The sequence below is a fragment of the Ixodes scapularis genome, unplaced genomic scaffold (genome assembly GCF_016920785.2).
Source record: "Ixodes scapularis isolate PalLabHiFi unplaced genomic scaffold, ASM1692078v2 PGA_scaffold9__187_contigs__length_104089568, whole genome shotgun sequence".
NCBI classification, from domain to species: Eukaryota; Metazoa; Arthropoda; class Arachnida; order Ixodida; family Ixodidae; genus Ixodes; species Ixodes scapularis.
In genome coordinates this window covers 35,122,380-35,147,265 of record NW_024609884.1, presented here as the reverse complement: position 1 = coordinate 35,147,265, position 24,886 = coordinate 35,122,380, and the positions used below count along the sequence as shown (strand labels likewise).

At 48.2% G+C, this 24,886-nt stretch overlaps 1 pseudogene; it reads right to left on the bottom strand.

Moving 5' to 3' along the window:
* Positions 1 to 5,293: 5,293 nt before the first annotated feature.
* The window catches only part of LOC120837456, a 33,769-nt pseudogene continuing 14,176 nt past the window's right edge, over positions 5,294 to 24,886 (bottom strand).

Here is a 24,886-nt window from a genome sequence, read left to right as displayed (position 1 = left end):
TAAAAGAAAAAAGAAAACACCGTAAACATGAGAAGAAAAGTTAAGAGTACAAAATTCATCATCATTTTAAGCAAATACGCATTTTTGTATTTTTCTCCTAATTTTTATATGAAACATTTTCCATGCGCTCTTATAAATGCAATAACATATCTTTGACACATATGGTTTCGTCATATTAAGCGGTGCGTTTGAAAAGAAGGCATATTTGTACCTCCATTCTACGACGCCATATCTCTGTCATTTCATTTTTCATTAAAATATTAGTTATTTTTGTAACACGATCATAGTTTCTATTGGTTCCCGAGTCCCCACACAGTTCGGCAAAACTTCTACATCAATAGTATGTACTGTAAAATATGTTAAGGTGCCCTTTCGCACGTTCAGTTTGCTTACTTAGTATACTACAGAAATCGAAACTGTCTTCAATGATCTTTGAGCGTTGTCATATGACATTAACAAACACATATAGGACGTTTTAAAAGTTTTCCGTGAGTGCTTGTGGGGAAAAATATTTCAAAGCGACGGCCCGCCGAGCACGTCAATAAGCGGACATGAATTTTTTTCTTTCTTTCTTTAAACAACTTCCTTTAGACGATAGCTAAGCTAGGCTTGTTAAAACCTCCCAATCTGCGTCTTTACTATTGGCACTTCAATGTTTGCGAAACCAAACGCGCTTTCCAAATCTCGTGGAATGATATGAAATGAAACTATGACTTCTCATGGCATCGTGCCGTTTCGGTGCTTGCTTTCACTTTTTTGCAATGTGCGCGTCTTCCCCAATTTCGCCTTTTTTTACATTATTTTTTTCTTGTTGAGATATAAGTATTTCCAAGGTTCTTGTAAGCTTCATTGGCTATTTTTCTTCGACGGAAAGTGGGAACGAATTAAAGGCCAATATACGTGCCGAGCGGGAAATAGACATGCTGCAACCCTTTTTAATTTGAGCATCCCCTTTTTAGGTAGCTGTAGTGATTGTTTATTTAGTACAGACAAGGTCACTATGAACGTTAGAAACGACTACCCAATGACGATCCGTGCATCTGGTAGAAAGGAAGAAGATATGACAACCTGTGATTACCAGGAGGAGATACCAGAGCTCATGTGCCGCCGCCTTCGAGAGCGGCAGCCTTTCCCTTTCGTTTTGCTTCGCTGGCAGGTTCTATTTTGTCCACATATCTGGTATCACATCTCAGTTTGTTAGACACAGTTTACCCAAACCGAGAAAGGAAGCAACCACTCTTTCCAGGCAGCAACATTAAACGTGGGAGACCAAGAATTCTGTCTTGAAGACATTAAGAGATTTTGCCTGTGTGCTAACCCAACTGAGGAGTGCGTTTTGTTGACCTGTAAGATGTGTCAAAAAAAGAAAGATATGGTTTAACTTTGGAATCGTTGCCAATAAAGGAAGACGAGTTGAATTGAAGTAGCTTTGTTGAATTAAGCGAACTGCTAAAAGAAAGGTATGAAACAAATGGGAAGTAACGCATTTTGCAATCAGCTCAGAAAGTGCGTAATAAAGTATTTCCCCCATTAATTCATCCGACATGCTCAGCGAGTTGCTATAAGCCCAGAAAAGTCGCACCTCAAGGCTCGTACCATCGTATTGCATTTTGATTTTGCGGAAAACTGGCGCGTCGTTCTTCCGCGAGCCGTACAACGCTTTCATTGGAAGAACCAAATCGTGTCTATCTTCACCTGAACGCAGCGCAAAACCTTCAGCTTCGGAGTTGTCAGCGACGACATCGTGCACAATGCAGCACACGCACTGTTCGCTCTGCGCAATGTTGACGAGTGGCTGGAAGAAAACATTCTGACATTTACAAAACTTTTCCACATCTCCGACGGGGAGGCTAGTCATTTCAAAATTCTGTTTCAACTGGAGATGGCGAAGAGACAAGAGGTGACCAAATTGATTTTTTAAGCTACGGGACGCGGCAAAGTGTGTGCAATGGCGTGGAGGGAATCCTCAAGCACCAAGTCTCCTTGGACAACCTCACGTCGTCAGAACTGGAAACAATTGGAAGCGCTGATGATTTTTCTTGTGTAGTGGCCACGAAAGTACCTGGAATTGTACTCCTCAAAAGTGAAGCAGCACGCCTCGCCCAATAACGTAACGCAAAAAAAAAAAAAGAAAAAAGAGTAGAACATTTAATTCTGTCACTTGTGGATGAAGGCTTAAAATAGCAGCGGGTCTTTCAGGGCTGTGACAAAAAATAAAAAGCAAATCCTCAAGAGTAATATTAACCTCACTTAAAATCTTTTTTTCTTTTTTCACCATAAACGTTACTGTGAGCTTATAATACTAAAAATGCTATATAGTGTTACGCATTTCCCCCGTTTAACAGTATTCTTGGTTATTGCCTCAAATAAAAAGAAAGTCAAGAAGTTTTGAATGAGCCTCGCCAGTGTACGTGAAAATGCGGCCGCATGAAAAAAGCAAACTTTCGCACTCGGGCCGCTAGGTTTCTGAAAATAATGTATCTCGCCCCTTCATTGCGTAACATACAGCTTTGTGAAATATAATTTTTATAATCACAATCTTTATTTTGTTGTGTTCACAAACAGCACATAGCCTAAATAGTGCTACACAGTTCGTGGTTGGGAATGAAATGCAGACAGCCACTTAGATATAAAAGTCTACACAAATTATCGACTCCAGTGTACGTCGAAAAGTTGTCACGTCACTAAAAATGTCTATAGCAGACAGGTCAAGCCTGTTCAATTCCAGTTGCATTTTTGTTAAGAGAGACGTATCATATAAAGTCAGGGGGTAGAACGGGCTCTGAAACCGACTAGACCTCGAGGGAACATGAAAACAAACAGTACATAACGAAAGTGATGAATCAATACTTCCGTTCACAACCTTATGTAAAAACATAAAATCTTGTATACGCCTTCTATCAAGCAAGGTGCGCAACCCTAGTTTTTAACTATATGTATAGTAACGCTTCCGCCCGAAATGCCTGTCATGGATTATGACTATGAAGCGTCTTTGAACACGCTAAATAGAGCATGACGCAGTGCGGTTGATACAATTCCAAACAATTGAAGCAAAGTCCAACTTTGTACGCACTAAGCTGCAAAATAAACGCACGAGACAATCAGGAGAAGAAAATTGCCTCGTCAAACGAGATATCGCCCCAAGATTCCTAAGGGACGCATTACATATATCTGAAACATGATTATTAAAAGATAAATCAACAAAAATTCCAAGATCACGAATGACGGACACTCGGGAGATGAGACTGCTGTCTATTGTGTAAGGCAACACAAGTGAGTCTCACTTTCTAGTCAGGGACATTATTTTTTGTTTTTTGCTCATGAAGCAAAAGATGGTTTGTCGAACACCCCCTTGAAATTGCCAACGCGTCATCCTGAAGAAGTTTGCTTTCCGAGTACGAACGAACACAGCGGAACAGTTCGATGTCGTCAGAAAATAGTAATACTTCAGAGTTTTTAGCGTTATGAGAGATGTCGTTCACAAAAATCAAGAATAAAAGTGGACCAAGGTTGCTTCCTTGGGGCACTCTGGAAGGCGACAAAAATTTATCAGACCTGAGCCCTGACAGACGAACCTAATTTTCACGACATGAGAGATAACTTTTAAACCAATGGCAGTACGTTGGACACAAACCATAACTATTTAGTTTGGCAAGAAGAGTATTGTCATCAACCTTGTCGAATGCCTTCGTCATATCAAAATATATTGCATCGGCTTGTCCATGGTAACAAACAAATGGAACAGTATAATCTAAAAAAAGAGCACAGATTAGATTGAACCGACTTGCCCCTTCAAAATTCTGTGTTGCTCGGGGTTTATGATTAGCCAGAAGTAACTGTACAGACGTTTGTGTATTACCATCTCAAAACCCTTGGAAAAACTATACAATAATGAAACGAGACGGTAGTTGCTTACAATACTAGGATCGCCTGATTCATGAATCGGAACAACTACGGCGCTTTTCCAGATAGACGGAAATATTCCTGAACGAAGTGATAAATTAAATATGTGTAATAAGACAGCAGACAGACGCTCCGCACACCCTTTCACAATAAAACTGGGAATGCCATCTGTACCACAAGACAGCTTAGGTTTCATTTTAAATATGCTGTCTTTAATTTCAAGTTCGTCAAATGGGGTAAAAGAAAGAAAATCTAATGTGCCTTGGCACGTCGTGCTGCAGTCAGTGACTGCCGCATACGAAAAACAGGATTTAAAATGCACTGCATACTTGTTGGCAATTTTACTTGGATCCCATGCGTAACCAGAAGCGACTCTTATTGGGACCACATTATGATTTCGTTTCTTATTTGATGGTACATACTTTCAAAAGTTTTTTTGGCTTCGAGTGCCTATCGGTCTCAAGTACAGCCATATGCATACTTTCGTCTTGTTTAAAGAGCCGTTTTGAAAAGCACGGCACTCACTAAATTTGGCGTATTACTTATGCAGTCCAGACTTTTTAAAGCACGATGATAATGAAGCTTATGTCGTAAGCGACGCCTGAGCTCCCTTGAAAACCATGACGGGTACTTCTTTGCCCGAGAAAAACGCTTAAGCACGTATTGACCTATGGCGATCGAAACTACTGTTGTAAAAGCCTCAGCAGCCCAATCCCCGCAATTATAATTCAAGATCGGTTGCCAGTTATAGCACTGCAGGTGGTTGTACATATTAAGGTAATCTTCCTTACTGTACAAAAAATATTTCTGGCTGCAAGAGCCTCGCTGACGCAGCGGAAAGACAAAAGACACAACAAAAGGTGGATGGAATTGATAAACACGTGTTAAGGGGTCTACAATTGGCAAAGTACAAACAATTGGCGAGGAAACTAAAACACGGTCAAGTATATTTCCCGCTGAATTCTGGATAATATGCTTTGTACAAATCCATTAAAATAAATAAAATCTACCAGGCTCGATACTTTCAGGCTGGTGACCTTGCTCGCCAACGAGTCATAACCTGCCAGCCAGTCAATTTCTGGTAGATTAAAATCTACCAGAAACACGGAACTTCGTCATATCAAGCTGTTGTTCTAGATTTTGAAAACGACGTACAAAAACCTCTGAGTCAGAGTATAGTAGAAAGTAATAGTTCCCTATTAGATAATTAAGCCCGTCACAGGACGTAACCTCAACCCATACACAATCCGGGTAAGTCTCCAGGTCAAATCTTCTACATGCACACAGGCACGCATCCACGGCGGTTAAAGCACCTCCTCCATATCTCTGTCCCGTAATGGCATAATCACGGCCTTTCCGAAGTACTGTATATAAATAGTGAATATGACGGAGGAAAATATTGAGAGCTAGTGATACTGTCCTCCAGCCAAGTTCCAGTAAGGCAAACAATGGTGTATGGATTGCCCACAATTTCCGACATAAACTCGGAGGACTTCGTTCGAAGGCCGCGAACGTTCTGGTAGTAGAGTGTGCATTCCGTAGTAGAAGGTTAAAATGTTAAGCATTTAAATTGACCCATGTCGCCGACGTAACTCTAATAATGCCCCCCCCCCCCCCCCCCCAAAAAAAAAAAAAGGACGAAAAAGGCATTTGATTGGCAAAATATCAGGTACATTAGTATCGTCAAAGTCTTCGTTCTCGACAGCCACGCGAAAAGAGGCATAGCTATCGTGTTTCGTTGCCAGCTTGGTGCACGTCACTGACTTGCCTCTCAGAACACTTGCCAGGGATTCCGTAATGTCAGCTTCCGTTGTTTGAGGATCCAGCCGGGAGACGGAGAGCCCTCGGCGTCTGGGTTGCCGTGGCACAGAACTCAACTTGCTGCCGGCGTTCTTTCACTCGGCAGGCCTGAGTCTTTTTCACGGCGTCCCCATTGCCTGGACGTGCAGATGATGACGATATTTCACGAGCCGTGGTATTCACGAAAACATCACAGCGTTGTCGCTGAGCCGGAGGCATGGGTCGGGCACCCATAGCAACAGAAACATAGGACGGCAACGTTGACTCCAGAGCGTCGGATGACGAGTTTTTGGAAGCCCCTGCCATGGTCTCGTTCACAACTGCTTGGCGAAGTTGGGAGAGTTCCACTTGTAGTCAGGGGCGGATCCAGACCTCCATTTTAGGGGGGGGGGGGGGGGCGGTTCCTCGGTGTAAAACGCGGGGGGGGGGGGGGGGGAGGGGGGGAGTGTTTATATTTTTTGTGGCGTTCTCGTTTATCGTTTTTACTAAACTCTGATAACATAATATAGATTCTTGAGAGCTTTTGTATCTGTTTACCTGTCGGGGATGAACTCTTTGAATTAAAACCTTTCGGGTGACCACGCTAGAGGTAAGTATCTCGAAAATTGCGGTGACACTATCCTTTCTGAAACTTGGGTTTCAGACCGACACTACGTGAGCAGTCGATTTAGGGCAGCTTAAAGACATTGCCTTGGCAGACATTCTGGTTGGAGCTAGTGCTCAACTGCTGCGGCAACGGGAAGAGCGGCTTAAATCAGCGGAGCGAGTACGTTGCAAACAAGCGACAAAAATGGCCCGGCGGCTTCGACGCTGCTCGCGGCGTCAAAACACTGTTGACGCAGCGAGCGAAACGAACGCTGCCAGGCAAGTTCGTCGGTTGTTCGCCGTATATTTGGAATGTCCAGAGCGCAGCACATGCGGCATTGCCAACCCAAACTCGTGTTTTCACGTGTTCTGGATGCAACTCGAGGGAACGAAAGCGAATAATTGTTGAATATTTTTGAAAGCATGTTGCAGTTCGGCAACTATAACTTTTGAACTTAGACAAGACCTTAAGAGGGCGCGGTACCTCTATTTATTCGTCCGTTTCAGTCACCAGATGGCGCGCGGCTCGAAACGTGGTTGAACGCGCAACTTCTAGATGGCGCCAGTATCGAGCTGTGAAAAGGCCCGCGTTATCCGCTGCGTGAAATAGATCCCGAAATGTGCAGTGTTCTCCCGGCGGAGGAAGTTTCTCCCTCCCTCGCGCGCGCTTGGTATGTACGCGCGGTGGCCGAGTCCGGCCTCTGCGCTGTGTGATGCAGTGGGTGGCGCTCGTTTCTGTTCGGAGGTAGGAATAAAAATGCCGGTCCCCTTTTTTACGACGCTCGTTTCTATAGCTTGTTTTTCTTTTTTTTTTTTTAATCTCAAGTGACCTACAGTACCACCTGTTCGAAATCGTCCTTTGCGGTGAGCGATTGAGAGTCAGGTTAGCATTTTATTTGGGTCAGCACTACACGTTCAATGGAGACCTCGGGCGGCGATGTAAATATGCATTGCTCCCCAAAGTGTGTCCAAGGTGCGCAATGGCGATTGGAAAGGGTATTGAAGGCGCGCGACCGTCGGTTGGTAAAATACGTGCGTTAGATTCACTTATTCAGTCTAATCATTTTTGCCAACGTCTTTTATCTGTTTTGACAAATGACATGGTCGAGTCTATTGATAGCCTTAGCTAGATTGGACGTACGGAGTGTCCGGGCTTTAAATAAATTTGCTTCGTTTATGTGAATGAATAACTGTTTTCTCTTTTCCGTGCTCGGTGCTATGCAAAAATCGCTGAGATGTTATGGTAGCTCAGTGTGGCACCGTTTTGCACGCTGACTCGCTATTGCATTCGCTGTGCACAATATGTGTTCAGATGGAATGTGCCAAATCGTATTTCCGATCGATATGATAGATTTACTTTGCAACAGTGTTAATTATATTTTCCTGATTTAAACTGGTTCGTCCCTGATCTGAGCCTAAGTTCAAATTCGAAGGGCAGACAGCGTCGTAACAGCCGTAATGCGCAGAAAGAAATTAGTACCATGAAAGAAAAACAAAAGGATACGAGGTGGCTCAGTGTTATAGAAGTAATGAGTGTGCAAAGGATGCCATCGTACGTGTTTTTTTTTTGTTTGTTTTTTAACTCTCCGCGTCGTTGGGAAACGCTCAAGGTACCAGCAAAGACAGCGAGCTGGCGTGAAATTTCCATCGAGCGGAAAACGAGTGTCATTTTTATTTCATCATGCGCTTTCATTTTGATATGGCTCAAAATGGGCGCGAAATAGTAACAGGTAAGGCAACAAAATTTAGATGTTAGGTCTGGAGCACCGCCATACTCAGCCGTGTTGGGGGCATCTCTCGCGAGTCGAACTGTACGTGAGAGTTATCCATTTCAGCGAAACCTTGATTTCGCAAAACTATTGTGGCTCGAGTCGTGGCTTCCAGTACTTGGAAGCCACGAGCGAGAAATAAATGACAGTTGATTTTGAAGGACAATCGCGACGTGGCCCATAAAAGAGAGTTCCAATAAGACGAGAGCTTCCCCTTCTCTTCAAGTGCGTGGGTTACGCTCTCAATCCTGCACCTGTGGTAACACTGCAGGCTCCTAAAATCGCTTTGAAAACGTTCCTGATCGCAACAACTTTTTTTTTTTTTTTTTTTTTGTCGAGGCGCTATTTCATTTTTTTTTTCTTTTTGTTTACCTTGATACCCCATCAGCGCAAAAACTACCATAAACTAAAAAAAAAAAAAAAAAAAAATAGCGGGCATACAACGACAACGCGCCCACTGGGACCCGAGTTAAGGCAAGAACAACTAACTACTAAAAGGAAAAAAAAAATCATGTTCGCATACACAGACAGAACGCCTCCATCGAAAGAAATGAATCATGCGCTTGTTCTGCCAGTCTCGTTGTGCGTCTGTCAAAAGCCACAAAGGAGGAAGACAATCAGCGCCTACACCACTCCCCTCCCCCCCCACCACCCCTAAAAAGAAGAAAAGAAAGGTTTCTTGGGCGCGCGCGCGGTCGCCCAAGCGATGACCTTGGAAGGGTATGCGATTGTCCCCCGGTTGTGCCCCTGTCTCAAATGCCACGGTCCGTTTCTCCCAAGTGCCCGTCTTATCTTCCCGAGTATCAACTCCGCAGTGATTCCGAATCATTCCGATGCTTTCCAACGTTGCAAAACTGTTAGACGAATATTTGCACAGAAGTATACACTATTCGCAGAACTATCTACGGTGCTAAAATTCAAAAGCGCCGTGTTGGATTCGGGAACTCGTGTAGGTTTAGCTCATTATTGGAACATTCTTATTCGCTCGATGAACTCCACAAAACGTGTAAATATTAGAATGAACTTTCCAGAGAACGATAGTTGTTGTCGGGGTTCCAGGCGACCGGACAGGTAGCAATTATTGGCTGATTAAAAATTTTATTTCATAATCACAATCGTATCATCAAGGGCACGCCATTCCCTCATCACTTCTTCTACGAAAAGAGTTGCTGTATTCGTAGCACACACAGACGGAAACGGTTGAGACTGTGCCCAAATAATATCTTCTTTTGGCAGGTACTGCGCAGCGATTACACACAATGCCTCTAACATAAACATGCTACTCCACATGTCTATTCACAAGATGCAATACATCGTTCTCCCAACTTTGTTGAAATGGGCATGAAAGCGCGTAACCGTCACTTTTTTGAAGTTCTACTTAGAGGTGAAGTGTTTACCGTAAAAAGTCGTTAATTATTTATTTTTTTCCGTTCCACTACTAAGCTCGATTCACTTAAATTTTTGTTTTTATATCGTCTCTACAGCGCTTTTACGTCGGTACTTTCGTGTTAGAGGACATCACATAATGTGCGAAAAAAAAAAAAAACGGTAGGATCGATGCTGCATAGCCTTTTTTTTTTTGTGGACATCAAGAAAAAAAAAAAAAGATAGTAGTTGTCTTCACTTCGCACTGCATGTTTTAGCACGGAAGTTCCTATTTCGTTATGATGTCTTTATTTTCTTAAAAATTGTATACAGTAATTTAAATTGCCGAATTACAAAAACGTCGAAATTGTATAATTGCTTTTCGTTGGGACGCCATGACGACAGCGACACTCGTGTTCGCCAGCATTTCTACGATGAATTGCCAGAATCGCGAGATGCAACAGCGTGACACTCCGTCTTCTGTGACGTCATTTGTTGCACTTCGGGACCACTTTTGATGTATGGCCAGCATAAGACGCTAAACACACCGGTCGGAGACGCGCTGCAGGTGCCATAGTACTGCTCCTAAAAGTAGCTGTCACGTGCTTTGCTCCGCGACAGTGATTCTCTCACAGCAGCTCTGACTGAGGGTTGCCAAATTACGGTGAAACGGAGTATAGACAAAACAGACCGGAAACGAGCTGCCAGCATACGATAGTCAAACTCCAACAAAAAGGATTAGTTTCTTCCCAAGCTGGACGACATTTATCGGGCATCTTTAGAGCTGCGAAGCTCAAAATCACGCGTACTCATAAGATTTTTTTTTCTCGCGTGTTTGTGATTTTTATGATGTCCTGCAAGCAAGAAAAAATATATATATGGTGAAGTCACTCCGAGGGGGTACCGATAACTGCGAGCCACGAACATGAAGGATTCGCTAACATCCGTCAGGAGTGTGAACGGTAAATCGTCACGCAAACATATTCTCACAAGCTGCAAATATTTGTTTGGCTTAGCAAGTAGAATATACTAACGACATGTGATTATTGTATACAAGATACCATTTCTCGGTTCTTCAAAACCATTTCCCTAGTCTGAACGGTCGCGCTACGGGCCGCGGCTAGCCGTGCCCTCGATAGACTACGAAGCTGCGTTGTGTCGTCTGCTACTGTACCGCCAACAGGAGAGCGATAGCTCTGTGTGCTCCACAGATGCGTGTTGCGGTATAACTCTGTACGTCTGTCCTAGAGGAAGACAAAAAGATAGGCTCTGTGACCCCCTCCTAAGCTAACAAAAACAAACAGAAGTATACTCGTTTGGACTGAAAGGTTTACAAAATAGTGACCAGACATTGGAAAAGCATATGTCACAGAACTTGGTTTATGAAATGGAATCATTGTTTCGAGCAAGAAATCACCTGCTCACCACGGGGACGTTGAAATCGTCACTATTTATTGCGTCAGGTATATTTGCGCTCATGAAGAAAAATCTGAACACATCCTTCTCCCAAAGTCCTATGTCGAATAATAAACACTTTTTTAAACATCTATGCACAAATAACTCATTTTTTTCTACACTTGTATATACACGTTAATTAAACGACGTCAAACCGCACTTTTGATTAGATCTTGATGTCTACACCAACTACATTCATATTTTTTAGGGCTTTATTGAACGATAACTTCAACTATAGTTAATGGAACACGATGGCTCGATCTCAACAAAAACCTCAACGTGCGCAGCTTCCACAGACGGTCGCTTGCGAGTATTCTCAATGTGAGACTTCAGAAGCTTTCGCTTGCCATAGGGAGCTTGATTTCGACTACAGCACTGCACGGGCCCGGAAAGCGCGGAGCGCGCTGCTGTGGGGAGAGGTTGACTTACAAGATGACGTGTTACGTGGTCACGTAAGATGGCGTCATTTCGTGCAGCGTGATCACGTAAGATGACGTCATTTCGTGTAACGAGATCATGTAAGATGACGTGTTTGTGTCACGTGATCACGTAAGATGACGTCAGTTCGTATGAACTGACGTCATCTTACGACAACGCCAACAACATTAGTGCCGTCCGGAACCATTGACCTTAGAAACGCGCCTCTTCGCTTGAAGAGCTGATATCCGTTGATTGTTATTTGTTTCTTTTGCCTACTACAGACCATTCAAAAACTCGCCTTCTGGGTGCCACCAACTTCGTCTACTGGGCTGTGAAGCGCGTTCGAACGTGCGCAATACCTCTCTAGGCCGAAAGATTGTACACTGAGTATGCGTTCACAGCTACATGACTTAGGCATTTTTCGTCGCGATAGATGCTCCCACGAGAAGAGCGTAATGGATATGTGAATAGAATTGGAAATTTGAAATGTTCTTGTCCAATCGCATTTTTCTTTGGTTATCAACGCTTTTTAGCGTCATCACAAGACGTTCAACCTATAATACACTCGTGATTAAAAAATAAGCACCCAAAAACATGCACCGATTTTCGCTCAAAAATAAACACCGGAAAAAACATACCGTAATCATTACCCATGTCACCTTTTTGGGCGATATGTGAATTTCCAGAAGAACAGCGAGTTATCACTCTCCCCTAGGAATACCCTGACTACAGAGCAGGCGACCCGTTTTTCCCCGCGTTAGATTGCGGTGACCACGAATCGTACGGAGGTCACAGGACGTCCGTGAAAAATAAAAAGGAGGCAAACTAAGATCTACTCTGTGCACGCTTCATCCCCGATTTCCACGACCCCAAGGCCGAAGGACGTTTGTGTGAAGGATAACGATAAAATAAAACTTTGCGTCAAAAAAAAAAAAAAGCCCGTTTTTAAAAGAAAAAAAAAGTAGAAACAAGCACAACGCGTTGACGGACCGCGAGGTTGTGGAACACCTCGCGGTCCGCTTGCCACAGGACGGTTGTCTTCGACCCATAGCTCCAAGGTGAATTTGCCACTTGCGAAAACACGGAGACCTACCCAGCGACAACCAGGAAAGCAAGACACGCACACTGACGCCTCGGCGTGCAGAATGAAACAGGATACGGGCGCGGAATACGGCCGCGGAAGAACACCTCGCACAGTGCCGATCCGGCCGATCTCCGAACGGACGATTTCGCATTTCGTGGACAGCGAGCGCCACCGCACGGGAGAGAGAGGTACCTTAAAAACGACAAAAACAAGCACCGACACCTTGGTTCTTTATATTTGCTGTAGTTACGGAACAAATCGACTTACATGAATAATTTGAATATTATTCGATTCCGTAATAAATTTAGAAGACATTAAGCGCAATACGTCTTATGTTTGAATTTAGATAATTTTGTAAATTCGCTCCGAACGCAAGAGTGCCGAATTAGCCGATTTTGACCATTTTCATGATTTTTTAAAGAATATAATTAAATTTATGATGAAACATTTGTTGCGCTTAGTGTCTCGGTAATGACTCAATGTCTTTAAAGCCGAAATTTTCAAGAAGATCCGCGCAGCCGTTATTATCTGAGAAGTTTTTTAATTTGGTGAAAAACCTCATGTATTCTCTATGGGGCTCTGAGGTGCGCCCCCTCTTAAACCAGCAATAGATCCTTCCAAATTATATTCAATTGCACTTCGTCTGGATATTTTCTGTATCCAAGGAACACTTACTTGTTTCTGGGTAGTTAACTCATTCGTCAGGGTCAAGAGGACAGGTGCAGAGATATGATAGGGCAGAGCGGTTGTAAGGTCGGCGAATCTCAACTGGGCTAAAGGCCGATCACGACTGCAGCATGGATGTTTGGGAGTCGGTGTTCACTCGAACGGGCACAGGCACTGTCTATTTAATTTATGTATAGCCGCATCTTTGAAAGGGCTCGTTTTCCCCAAGTCCGTTCGACACACACATATTCGCTCCTGCAAAGCCGCGCGAAAGCTCTGCCGTCAATCCACAGAAGCCGCGTATAACTGGAAAAGGCGGCGCCATGGGAAGACAATCGGTAGCGGGCGCCTTTCCTAAAATATGTCCCGCCACCCTAAGTTGAAACGGCATTGTATACAAATAAATGCCTACGGCGTCGGTTTGAGGACCCCGTGTAAGCAGCCTCCAGCCTTTAGAGTGCTCGTATCGCTTATCTTTCTTTTATTAGCTTCCCGCCACGAGAAGTCGTACCGCAGGCAGTATGAAGCCCATTAGAGGAAACATCTCCCCCTTCTGGCGCTCGTCGGCTTCTTTCTGTATTCCGCGCTGCGGCGCTGATCCTCAGTAAGGAATGGAGGCGAGGACGAAAGCGGGCTTATGTTTAAGCCAAGGTCGTGGGGGAGTCCGGAGCATCTTCAGAAGCTCAAACCCAGACTACACTGTACCCAGAGCATTTGCTTCCTCTCTCAGTTGAGAAGAAAAGCAATTGGTCACCTGGTTGTACAAGCTGCATCCCCCCCCCCCCCCCCAGGAACGTCTCCTCCCGGTACGTCCCCTCCGCACTTCCCTTGGCAATGAGCACACCGTGCCAATAAGATACCTTTAGTGAGCCTGTGGGCGACAGGATCTCAAAGCAAGCCAAAAAAGACATGCCAAAAGACAAGCCCAGAACCACGAAGAAACCATCAAACGAAAAGTGATGAAAAGGCGGCCGCTAAAGAGGAAGGATAATCCGCTACACTTGAGGAAGGCTGCTTGACGTCTGCGTTTGGGAGCTTTCAGGGCACAAATTTTTCGAAGACAACCCCCAAAGAGAGAGAGAGAGAGGGAGACAGAGAGAGAGAAAGGGTACTAGATATGTTGAAGGTATTTTCCCCCCGTGCTCGACGTGCTGGCCTTGTTTGGAAGTGTGCCTGCAGTCGAGGACCCTGATATTTGGTCCGCCTCCCCACTGTCTCTCCACTTCGAAACTCCTGGCGCCGTCCCTGTCGGGAAGACGTATCGTGACCTTGGCGGAGGTAAACCCCACTTTGGAAGCGCCCAGCAGGCGCGTCCACCCACCGCTGTTTTAATCTTTTGTTTCTCGCGTCGATTGCTTACGTTTTATCTTCGAGCTGACGAAGAACCCCGGGGGGGGGGGGGGGGGGGGTTGCCTGGCGAGGCGTTTGGGGGGGGGGGGGGGGGGGGGCGATCGCCCCCACCGCCCCCCCCCCCTTGGATCCGCCACTGCTTGTAGTGCACTGTTGTCTGCGCGTAGCAGCTCAACCTCAGCCTTCAAAAATTCAAGCCGAAACGAAAGCCCCACGAGTAGACGAAGGATTTCCGAAGATATCGCTGCATGTGTCGATTCACCGTTGTCGCTTCCGCAGTTGTTGAATTCCGCTTTCCTTGTTGTGGGCGTAGCTTCACCATCAGTTTCAGCGCCGATAAGCCTCGTCGCAGAAGGATTTGCGCGCCTTGAACAATCCCTGCGTTTGTAACTGCTTTTTCCAGACCGCATGAAGATGTCCTATTCTGCTGCCTGAATATCTAGACGCTTGCAGTGGAACCGACGAGAACATGACGCACACTGCAAAAGTTGTTGTTATGTTGCTCTTGTCTCCCGTGCGAAACGGCGCCGTGTTGTTTGCAGACCGGTGGCGTCGCAGCGTTTCCATTGGAGCTAAGCCTTTTTCTTTCTTTACGTTTGCCTGAGGTAAGTTCGCTCTTCGCAAATTTTACGAAAAAAAATGCACCATCTGTGGTCAACGCTGCACAAAGTCGTAGCGCGATAGGTTAAGAAACCGAATTTTCCGGTCGATTTAAAGAGCCTGGCGTCTCTTTTTTTCACCCTGTATATAAAATTACGTGAAAGATTTGGCAACGGCCCATATCTTTTCATCATTAAATGGAGATAACAATATGCCTTCTTTTCAAACGCACTACTTAATATGACGATATCATATATATCAAAATTTTTTACTGCATATATAAGTACACATAGAAAGCTTTTTATATAAAGAGTAACAAAAATATACGTATCTAAAAAAATGACGTTTAATTTTGTATTTTTAGCATTTCTTAAGTTTACAGTGTTGTTTCTTTCGCATGAACTACGCCTAAATTAGTAATATAATATTTTTCAAATTGGCTTAGATACAAGCTTTCATTTGATATGTCTCTTATGCTTGAAATAATTGTACATCGAAAGTTAGCTCGAATCAAAGTGGGCCTAATATTGTCAAAGGTGCAAGATTCAAGAATATTTATTTTATATATATTGTGGGATTCCCTTTCTATGGGGGTACCACTTAGAAACACAGGAGGTTCTTTGGGTCCGGATAAAGACGTGTTTATTTGACTTAGATGCCACACGCTTGCCCGAAGGCCAACAATGTTGGAGGTGACGGCGCTGTCTCTTTTGACAGGATCGCCAGTCGGAGTCCGCGGTGACGCTATTGACAGTATCACGGAGGGGGAGGATCAGATAAGGATATGAAGGCTCCGTCGAGCAGAGCCTCCCCCAGCGAGAGTCCCGCCCGTTGGATTAGGGCCGTCTTATATAGCCTGCGGGAATGGACGCGCCCAGGGTGGGTCGGATGTAGGTGGCTCCCCGGAGGGGCGGACGCGTCCAAGTCATGATCCCGAGGGGTGTGCCTTAGGCAAATCACCCGAGAAGGACGAGGGAAAGCCGTCCACCAGGGAATACGGCTTCGCCCTCGCATCCGGGACGTGCCCCGACCTGGCGACGTCCCACGGCCTGCATGAGCTAGGCCTAGATAGGGATGCGGGGAAAACGTGGTTCCCACACTCCCCCCTCCTTAAGGCTGAGGTAGGTTTAAGAAAAATAAAAATTAACCTACCGACTCTCGAAAACAAAACAAAACAAAAAACAACGCGGCGGTGCCGGCTCCCACATGCATGGGGTAACAAATAACAAAATAACTTGACGTCTTCGGTGACGTTCCCGACGTTGCCGTAGCTCGCTCACCATGGCGTAGGGTCCTTGATGGAAGTGGTTGGCGGGGCCCTTGGGACTTGTCACGAGACGAACGGGAACGGCTGGTCCCTGGTCGGCGAGCTGTCCGACCACCGCGCGGGTCCCGTTGAAGAAGAAGCGGGCAGTCCATAGCCGGATGTCGATCCCGGCGGCGCATGAAGACGACAGGTCACTGGTTCGGCCCGCGGCCGGCTGGGGTAGCGGGGCTGCTTGACGAGTCATGCACAGCTCTGGTCCACGGACGCCCCTGAACCGCCGTAGCCAGGAGACAGCAGCTCTCGAACGGCGCGAAGCCCCGTGCTGGCTGGGGATCCTCTTCGTGGATGCGGAGACGTACTGCGGTCGAATGACCACATGGTCTCCGACCGCTTGTGACGACGCTCGCACCGCGCTCTTGCGGTGACGTGTGGACACGTGAGCGTGGGCGGCAATAACTGACCAATGGCCGTTACAACTACCCTTTCCCTCGGATGCCGTAGTTCGGGGGATTCCCCTACGGGTTGATCCGGGAGCGAACGCTGAGGTGAGCTTCTATCTAGGTCACTGCTTGCCAGTAAAACAATCATGTCTGGCGCGTTCGCGAAGGCAGCAAGTGCATTGTGCTTTGCACTTCCTTTAATGTGACATTTCGCCACTTACTGGGGCTGCCTCTACGAAAACTTCGGATATCAGTTTTTCCGAGTTTGCAGATTGTAGCGAGACGCCTGTTGTCCATCGTCGGAGTTGTCTCGCGTTTTGCGTGCATATTGCTGCGGGGGCTGCGTTTGTTCGTCCCCTTCTTCTTCCCTTTCGTTGTAGGGTTTGAGATCGCAGACATGCACAGGCCCGCTGACTTTTCTTGAGTCCTTCTCAGTCAGCTTGTACACGAGTGGTGAAAATACTTCGTGCACTCGGTACGCCAGGGCCGTACCCAGAAAAGAATTTCGGGGGGGGGGGGGGGGGGGGGGGGGGGTTTCAGGGACAACGGCGGCCATTTTGTCTTATTTTCGCCTATGAATCATGTGCATCGGTGGCATATAATGGAGAGTTATAAACTTATAGCAAACCGAGAAACCGGTCCCGGTTTGGTACCCGGTAGCCAACCGGTGCCACTGCGCGTGCGCAGAGGTGGAGATTAAAATCGGCTGGCTGCAAGTGCACCGACCAGGGCCGTACCCAGAAAAAAATTTCGGGGGGGGGGGTCAGAACCCCCTAACCCCCCCCCCCTGGTTACGGCCCTGGGCCCAACCACTTTGGTGCCAGTGAAGCAGAAAAGCCTTTGCTGGAGTCGCTCAGAACATGGTTTCTTCTGAGCACGAGATCGCCTACTTGGTAGCGGAGATCCCGGCGAGAGCGGTCGTACTGAGCTTTTTGTTTAGCTCGTGCTACCCCGAGATTGCGACGGGCCTCCGAGAAAGCTTTCGTCATCCGGGTTTGTAGCGTGCGCGCATGTTCAGTCTGTTTCGACTGTGCGTCGCTCACCCCAGCGTTTGCCCCCAGGACGCGGTCCATTGGATTCGGCAATTCTCTCCCAAATGTGAGGAAGGCGGGGGTGAAGCCTGCCGAACGATTGACAGTGGAACGGAGTGCGAACCCAAGCTCGGGAATGTATACGTCCCAGTCGCGGTGCTTTTCGGCAAATGCTGCCAGCATGGGTTTGATGTTTCTGTTACATCGCTCCGTGATGTTCGCCTGTGGGTGGTAGGGTGTGGTTGTTCTGTGCTTGATGCCCAGCGCTTTGCAAGCGTCCACAAATACCTTCCCGACGAAGTAGCTTGCTCTATCTGTTCGAAGAGCTTCAGCGAACCCGAATCGGGTGAACACCTCCATGAGCTTTTCAGTGATTGCTCGGGCCGTCAGCTTTCGTAGTGGGAAAAGTTTTACCCATTTGCTGAAGTGGTCAGTGACAACCAATAGATACTGGTGTCCTTTGGGGCTCCTTGGTAAAGGCCCGACCACGTCGCAAGCCGCAAAAGACCATGGTTCTTGGCTGTGGATCGGCTGCATTAGGCCCGGAGGTTTGCCGCCTCTTGGTTTGAAGCTTTGGCAAGTGAGGCACGTGCGGGCGTAGCGGAATACGTCCCTTTTCATGCCCGGCCAGGTTGCGATGTGGCATAACTTTGTGTAAGTCTTGGAGCCGCTCGCATGTCCGGCCAAGTGCGAGTCGTGATAGTAACGCATTACTGCGCACCTCAGACTTTTTGGCACTACCACCTTGAACACGAACACATTATCTGTGTCCTTCTCAGATGGAATATACTTCAGCAGGAGCCCGTCGGCGTTCAGCAGATATTGATCCAGCGTGTCAGTACCAATACCAGATACATCCCGACACTGGGCGTTTACTGCAATACCAGCAGTTGCACGCTCGGCGGACGCGCCGCCCGACTCCACAGAGTCCGACTCACTCGAGAGTCCGTCGATCACCTTTCGACAAAACGGATCATTCTGCTGAGCTTTCAGTAGCTCTTCTTTGCTGAACACGATCCCCACTGCGCTCACTGCGTCTATGTGGTTCACGTTTTCGTCCGAGGAGGTCTGTGGTGTTGCCTCCATTTTGGACTGATTTTCGGCTTCGCGTGGCTTGGAGTTTGCCGTTGGCTCGGCCTGGGTCCTCGCGGAAAGATTTGCGCAGTCTACGGGGGCTCGCGACAGTGCGTCGGCCACCACGTTTGTGCTGCCTTTCCTGTACCGCACGACATAGTCGTATTTTTGCAGTAGCAAGGCCCATCTCGCTAACGGTCCTGCGGGTTCGCGAAGTCTGGACAGCCATATTAGGCTCTGGTGATCTGTTTCGATCGTGAACGTGGTCCCGTCGACATAAATGTCGAAGCGCTTCAGGGCAAATACAATGGCCAAGCACTCTTGTTCACATGTGCTGTATTTCACCTCAGCGGGTGTCAGCGAGCGGCTAGCGAAAGCTACCGGACCAAGCACTCCCTCGTGCTCTTGGAGCAGGACCGCTCCCAAGCCCAGTTTGCTCGCGTCCGTTTGGATCACGAAAGGCTTGTTCAAGTCGGGCAGCTTTAGTTCAGCTGTGTCCTCGAGCGCTTTAGAGGTGCAGCGAAATGCCGCCTCCTGCTCGGGACCCCAACTCCATCTCACGGTCTTTCTCAGTAGCCGTGTCAGTGGCGCTTGGAGTGATGCGCAGTACCGGATGAATTGGCGGTAAAAGTTTACCATTCCCAGATAGCGACGGAGCGAGTTTACGTCCGTCGGCGCCGGAAACTCCCGGATAGCCTTTAGCTTCTCGGGGTTCGGCGTGATGCGCCCGCAATCGAGCGTGAACCCAAGCAAGTTGATGCGGGTTTCGGCTATTTGGGCCTTTTCTGGGTTTAAAGTGATACCCGCGGCCTTTAGCCTGTCGAACACATCCTTCAGATCTCGTAGATGATCTTCGAAGGTGTTGGAGTACACGACAATGTCGTCGAGATAGGCCATTGCATGTTTCCATTTGGCTTCTCCCAGTACTCGGTCAATCAAGCGTTGAAACGTCATTGGCGCTCCGCACAGACCAAAGGGCATTCTTGTGAATTCGAAAAGCCCGCGGTGACACACAAAGGCTGTTTTCGCCTCGTCACCTGCCTCTATTTGAACTTGGAGGTAGCCTCGGCTAGCGTCCAGGGTTGTGAAATACCGTGCGCTGCCGAGGTTGGAAAGGATTGAGTCAATGCTCGGAAGGGGATATGCGTCTTTCCGCGTTACGTCATTTAAGGCCCTGTCACACTGAGGCAACAGTTGGACAACTCTATCCGGCAACACGGGGAAGTCGTGTTGCCGGCGACCCTGTCACATCGAGGCCACAACAACAGTCGGGCAACACGTTGCTGCCGCCCGGCAACCGTGTTGCCCGATCTGTTGTCCGACAACCCTGTCACACCGCGCTGACGGCGGGGGCAACACGGGGAACACTCCGCCATCTTGATTGTTTACCTTCGTTCGTGTGCGGCGAGGAATCGCTGCAAATGTGACTCTACAAAGTGCTAGTGCGTTCGAAGGACCGGGAATTACCACGGTACGACTTCAACCAGTGACTGTGATTAGAAAACTTGACACGGGGAGTTTTTTCCGCTCTTTATCTTATCGAAATGTTCTTCATTCGCTGACAAAGCATATAGCCCTAACCGAGGAAAGTGACATCGCTGATATATGTTCGGGATTTACGCCACCGTATGAAGTGTTTCTGTCCGGTTCTTTCATGCAATTCCTATTTCTACTGTAAAATTGAGTTAGTACCGGCAGTACCCCAAAGCGTCTTTTGCAGCGTGGTGTTGAGCTGAACTGACAGTGCTTCAAAACTGCGACGCCGACACGATCGGCCTTCATAACAATCGGTGGAATAAATATTTTTCAACGCTGTCTACTTGCCTACCGCCTGCTATATGATCGCTTTATTCTTCCAAAACGTCCTGGGTACTTTGAAAAGAAATCAGGTGTCTGGTAGCGGCTGTTTCCAAGTTCCAAGAATCAACAATCAAGATCAGAGTGGTCGTTTTATGCTTCGATTTTTTAATCTTTGGTTTTTGTGGATTTTTTTATTATACTTTATTAGCGGGTGAGTAGGCATGCCATTTTATTTCACTATCAGTAATGTGAGCTGGTCTCTCGGCAGTTCTAGTTTCAAAACCAGTCTTAACGTTCACGACCGTAGCTGTGACCATTTCGAAAATCGCTTTCCGTAACTACGCAGCAAAAACATTAAAATATTTTAGCTGCACGCCAGCCCTAATTATTGTTAATTAACGTTTTCCAAGCCTTTATTTGAGTAAGACTTTATTGATAGGGGACTAGCTCTACCATCGAAGCTATCTATGTTGTCGTGTTGCCGGCCCGAAATTCGCTCAGCCAGCGATCAGGGCAACACGCGTTGTCCAACACAAGTTGCTGCTGTTTTTGTTGCCGAAAGCTGTCATACTGAGGCAACATTTTAGTTGTCGTCCATGTTGTCGTGCTGTTGCCGCGATGTGACAGGTTTGTCGGACAACACGGGGAGCGAGCAACAAGTTGCCCGACTGTTGGACAACGTGTTTTGTTGATGTTGATGTCGTGTTGCCTCAGTGTGACAGGGCCTTTAGACGGCGGTAGTCTACGCAGAGCCGTGAGCTGCCGTCCTTTTTTGGGACGAGCACAACGGGAAATCCCCAGGGACTCTTTGACCGCCGGACAACTCCGGTCTCGATCATTTCGTCCAAAGCAACGTCGATGGCTTTTCGTTTAGCCAGACTGACGGGTCGTGCGTTTTGCCTCCGAGGAAGCGCATCGCCCGTGTCGATCCGGTGTCGCACTTCGTTTGTGCACCCGGGACGCTCTGTGAACATGGTGTCATAGCGTCGCAATAATGTCGACAAACGGGTTTTTTCTTGCCCTGACCCGCAGCATGACTCAGCCAGCAGGGGGTGGGTGACCTCCGACGCAACGGCGCTTGTTTGCAACAGCGTCGGGGTACCTGTTGAGGGGTTGATACCCGGTTTTTGTGATTCTGTTGCCTTGTTTTGGCAGCTGCTGTCTGCCCCATTAACCAGTGTTTTTTCTGGCGTTGGGGGTTCGCAGAAGGGTTTCAGAGGTGCGAATGTGCCCTTTTGGTAGCCACCGCTACTCACGTCGATCACGATCCCTGTTTTGGCAAGAAAATCTCTGCCCAGAATGATCGGAACGGAAAGACTGGGGAGATGAACGAAGCGTTGCCGTCTTACTCGATTCTCCCATCTCGCAACCAACCGCACAGTACCGCTTGAATGGGCGGTACCGCACGCGAGTCGAAAGGCCGTGTTGCCCTCCCCCATATGCACTGAGTTTTGCTGGAGGTGGGTCAACACTTCGTCGCCGAAAAGCGAGGCGCTGGCTCCTGTGTCCAGCAGTGCCTTGAACGTCCGACCGACAATCGTCAGGGCTATGAATGGCGCTAGCGTGCCGGTCGGAAAGCCTATTCTGTAGGCTGTAGGCAAAAGAGTCTCTTGCTCCGTGCCGTTTTGAGCCGCCGGGTTGGTTATGGGCGGCTTTGCTCGTTTCCCGACTGTTGGGGACCGGGGTTCTGCCGTTCTGGGCATTGTCGAACCAGGTGGTTGGCGCTATTGCAGCGAAAGCAACGTTGTTGCGGGACTTTTTTTGAGTCCTGTCGTGCGCTTTGATGTGCGCCGCGCCTTTCGTCCTGTGTGTTTGGACGCTTTGGCCGCGTTTCCTCCCGTGGCGTCGGTAACTCTGTGGTCCGATCTCGCCTGTTGAACTGCGGCGCAGTCTGCTGCCCGCCGTTCGTAGGAGTACGGGTCGAGCGCACGATCTGGTATGTCGTACGTGTTTCGACTTCGCTCGTCTTCGTAGTGGGCGGCTTCGTGTCTCCTGTTTCGGGACGCCGCGTCACCGTTCCACGCGCAGCGCGGCTCGAGTGCCGCTGATGCTGGGGGTGGGGGACGATACGCTCGTGCGGCAAGAATGTCTCCCTGAATCCGCCGAGCCTTCGAGGCCAGTTCGTTCAGGTCGCGAAAGCGACTGCCTCGGAGATACGCCGCAAAAGTCGGGTGCGTTTGTCGAATGACACGCTCTACCCGCTCTGCATTGGGCGCTGAGGGTCCTGCTAGCTCAAAGAGCTCTTGCATCGCCCTAACGAACTCCAGCAGTGACTCGTCTGGGTGTTGGGTCCGTTGTTCGAGCTCTCGCCTCATTCTGCGTTCGTAGTCTGCAGGGAGGAATTCCTGGCGAAATGCCTTGTGGAACTGCTCGATCGACGACAGCTGGCTTCCGGTTAGACGGAGCCACCGCGCCGCTTGGTCCACCAACGAGATTGGCAAGATGCGTTCAAGTATCTCGTGGTCCGACATTCCCATGGCCTGTTGGTACTTTTTCAGGTTTTCGAGGAAGTCTGTCGCACTCACTCGGCCTCCGTATCCTTGGTATGTCGGGATAGGGATTCTGACCGGCGCCCGTGTCGGCGGCGGGGGCCTAACTGCTGTTTGCAGTGCGCCCGTCAGGATTTCGATCACCCGAGCTGCGTTTTCTAGCAGGGGGTGATATCCGCCTAGCGTGTTTTCTCTGTGGTGAGAATCGCTCTCCGCATGTGCGGCTGGCGGGTTGTTCCCCCTGTATGGGCCCGCCAAGTGGTTTGTTGCGCCTGTAGCAGCTGTTCTGTGCTGCGGCTCGTAGACGGCGTCAGTGTTATCTCCGTGCGGAGAAGCTGACGGCCAGTCTGAGGTTAAGAGATCGAAGCTGTAAGAGGCTGCATTTGCCTGCTGTTGCGTCATCGTCTCTTGTCTCGTCGGACCCGTGTTGACTTCAAAAGTCGCGGGTGGGCTTGGCTCAACGATGAAGGCTGGCGCGCTCCGAGAAGGAGTGCCACGATTGCATTCCGGGCAGTGTGAGTCATACCAATTAGGGAAGCTCGGCTGAAAGGACACTTGCTCATTGTGTCCGTGCGTGGCTGATGTGGCCACAAAGCCGTCGAGTGGCATTGGGTTTTGGGTATAGTGCCTTCATGTGCGCTTCGCATAGAGTGATGCCAACTGCCTGTTTCCCTTTCCCACACCCTCTTCCACCGCCATTTTGTTTCTCTCATTGTTTCCCCGTGCGCCGGAAAGTGGCCTTTGTGTCCATCGGTAATCCCATCCGAGGGGGAAAATGCTAATCCCCCCTCCGTGGGTTCCACAACGCTCCTCCGAACTTCTGAGATAAGGTGCTTGTTTCCGGGAGGGTTATAAGCCCCACGGATTATCGCCGAGGAACAAAATGGCTGCTGGTTTGTCGGCGAGTGGTATTGCAAAGGGTGGCATCACCCTAGCAAAGCGCACATGAAGGCTCCCTAGTTTTGGGCATTCGCCTCTCCCTCCGTCCACGAAGTTCTTGGCCGGAAATTGGCCTGGTTCGCTGTTATTGCGAGAGTGCTGCTTTGCAGTCGCCGGACAGGCCGCACGTTGGGGCGTCAGATGTGGGATTCCCTTTCTATGGGGGTACCACTTAGAAACACAGAAGGTTCTTTGGGTCCGGATAAAGACGTGTTTATTTGACTTAGATGCCACACGCTTGCCCGAAGGCCAACAATGTTGGAGGTGACGGCGCTGTCTCTTTTGACAGGATCGCCAGTCGGAGTCCGCGCTGCCGCTATTGGCAGTATCACGGAGGGGGAGGATCAGATAAGGATATGAAGGCTCCGTCGAGCAGAGCCTCCCCCAGCGAGAGTCCCGCCCGTTGGATTAGGGCCGTCTTATATAGCCTGCGGGAATGGACGCGCCCAGGGTGGGTCGGATGTAGGTGGCTCCCCGGAGGGGCGGACGAGTCCAAGTCATGATCCCGAGGGGTGTGCCCGAGAACGACGAGGGAAAGCCGTCCACCAGGAAATACGGCTTCGCCCTCGCATCCGGGACGCGCCCCGACCTGGCGACGTCCCACGGCTTGCATGAGCTAGGCCTAGATAGGGATGCGGGGAAAACGTGGTTACCACAATATAAAAAACAAAAACTTCTAGAGAACTTTAACTCTTCTATTGAAAGTCTTAAAGCAGTAAAAAAAAGTTATAATTGTTGTGAAAAAGAAATAATAATAGGTTGCGAGACTCCAAATGGAGGCTCGCACCCTATTATATCATGTCTACTTACCCAACTAGCCCAAACTTCTACGTTAATCCAAATGGTGTC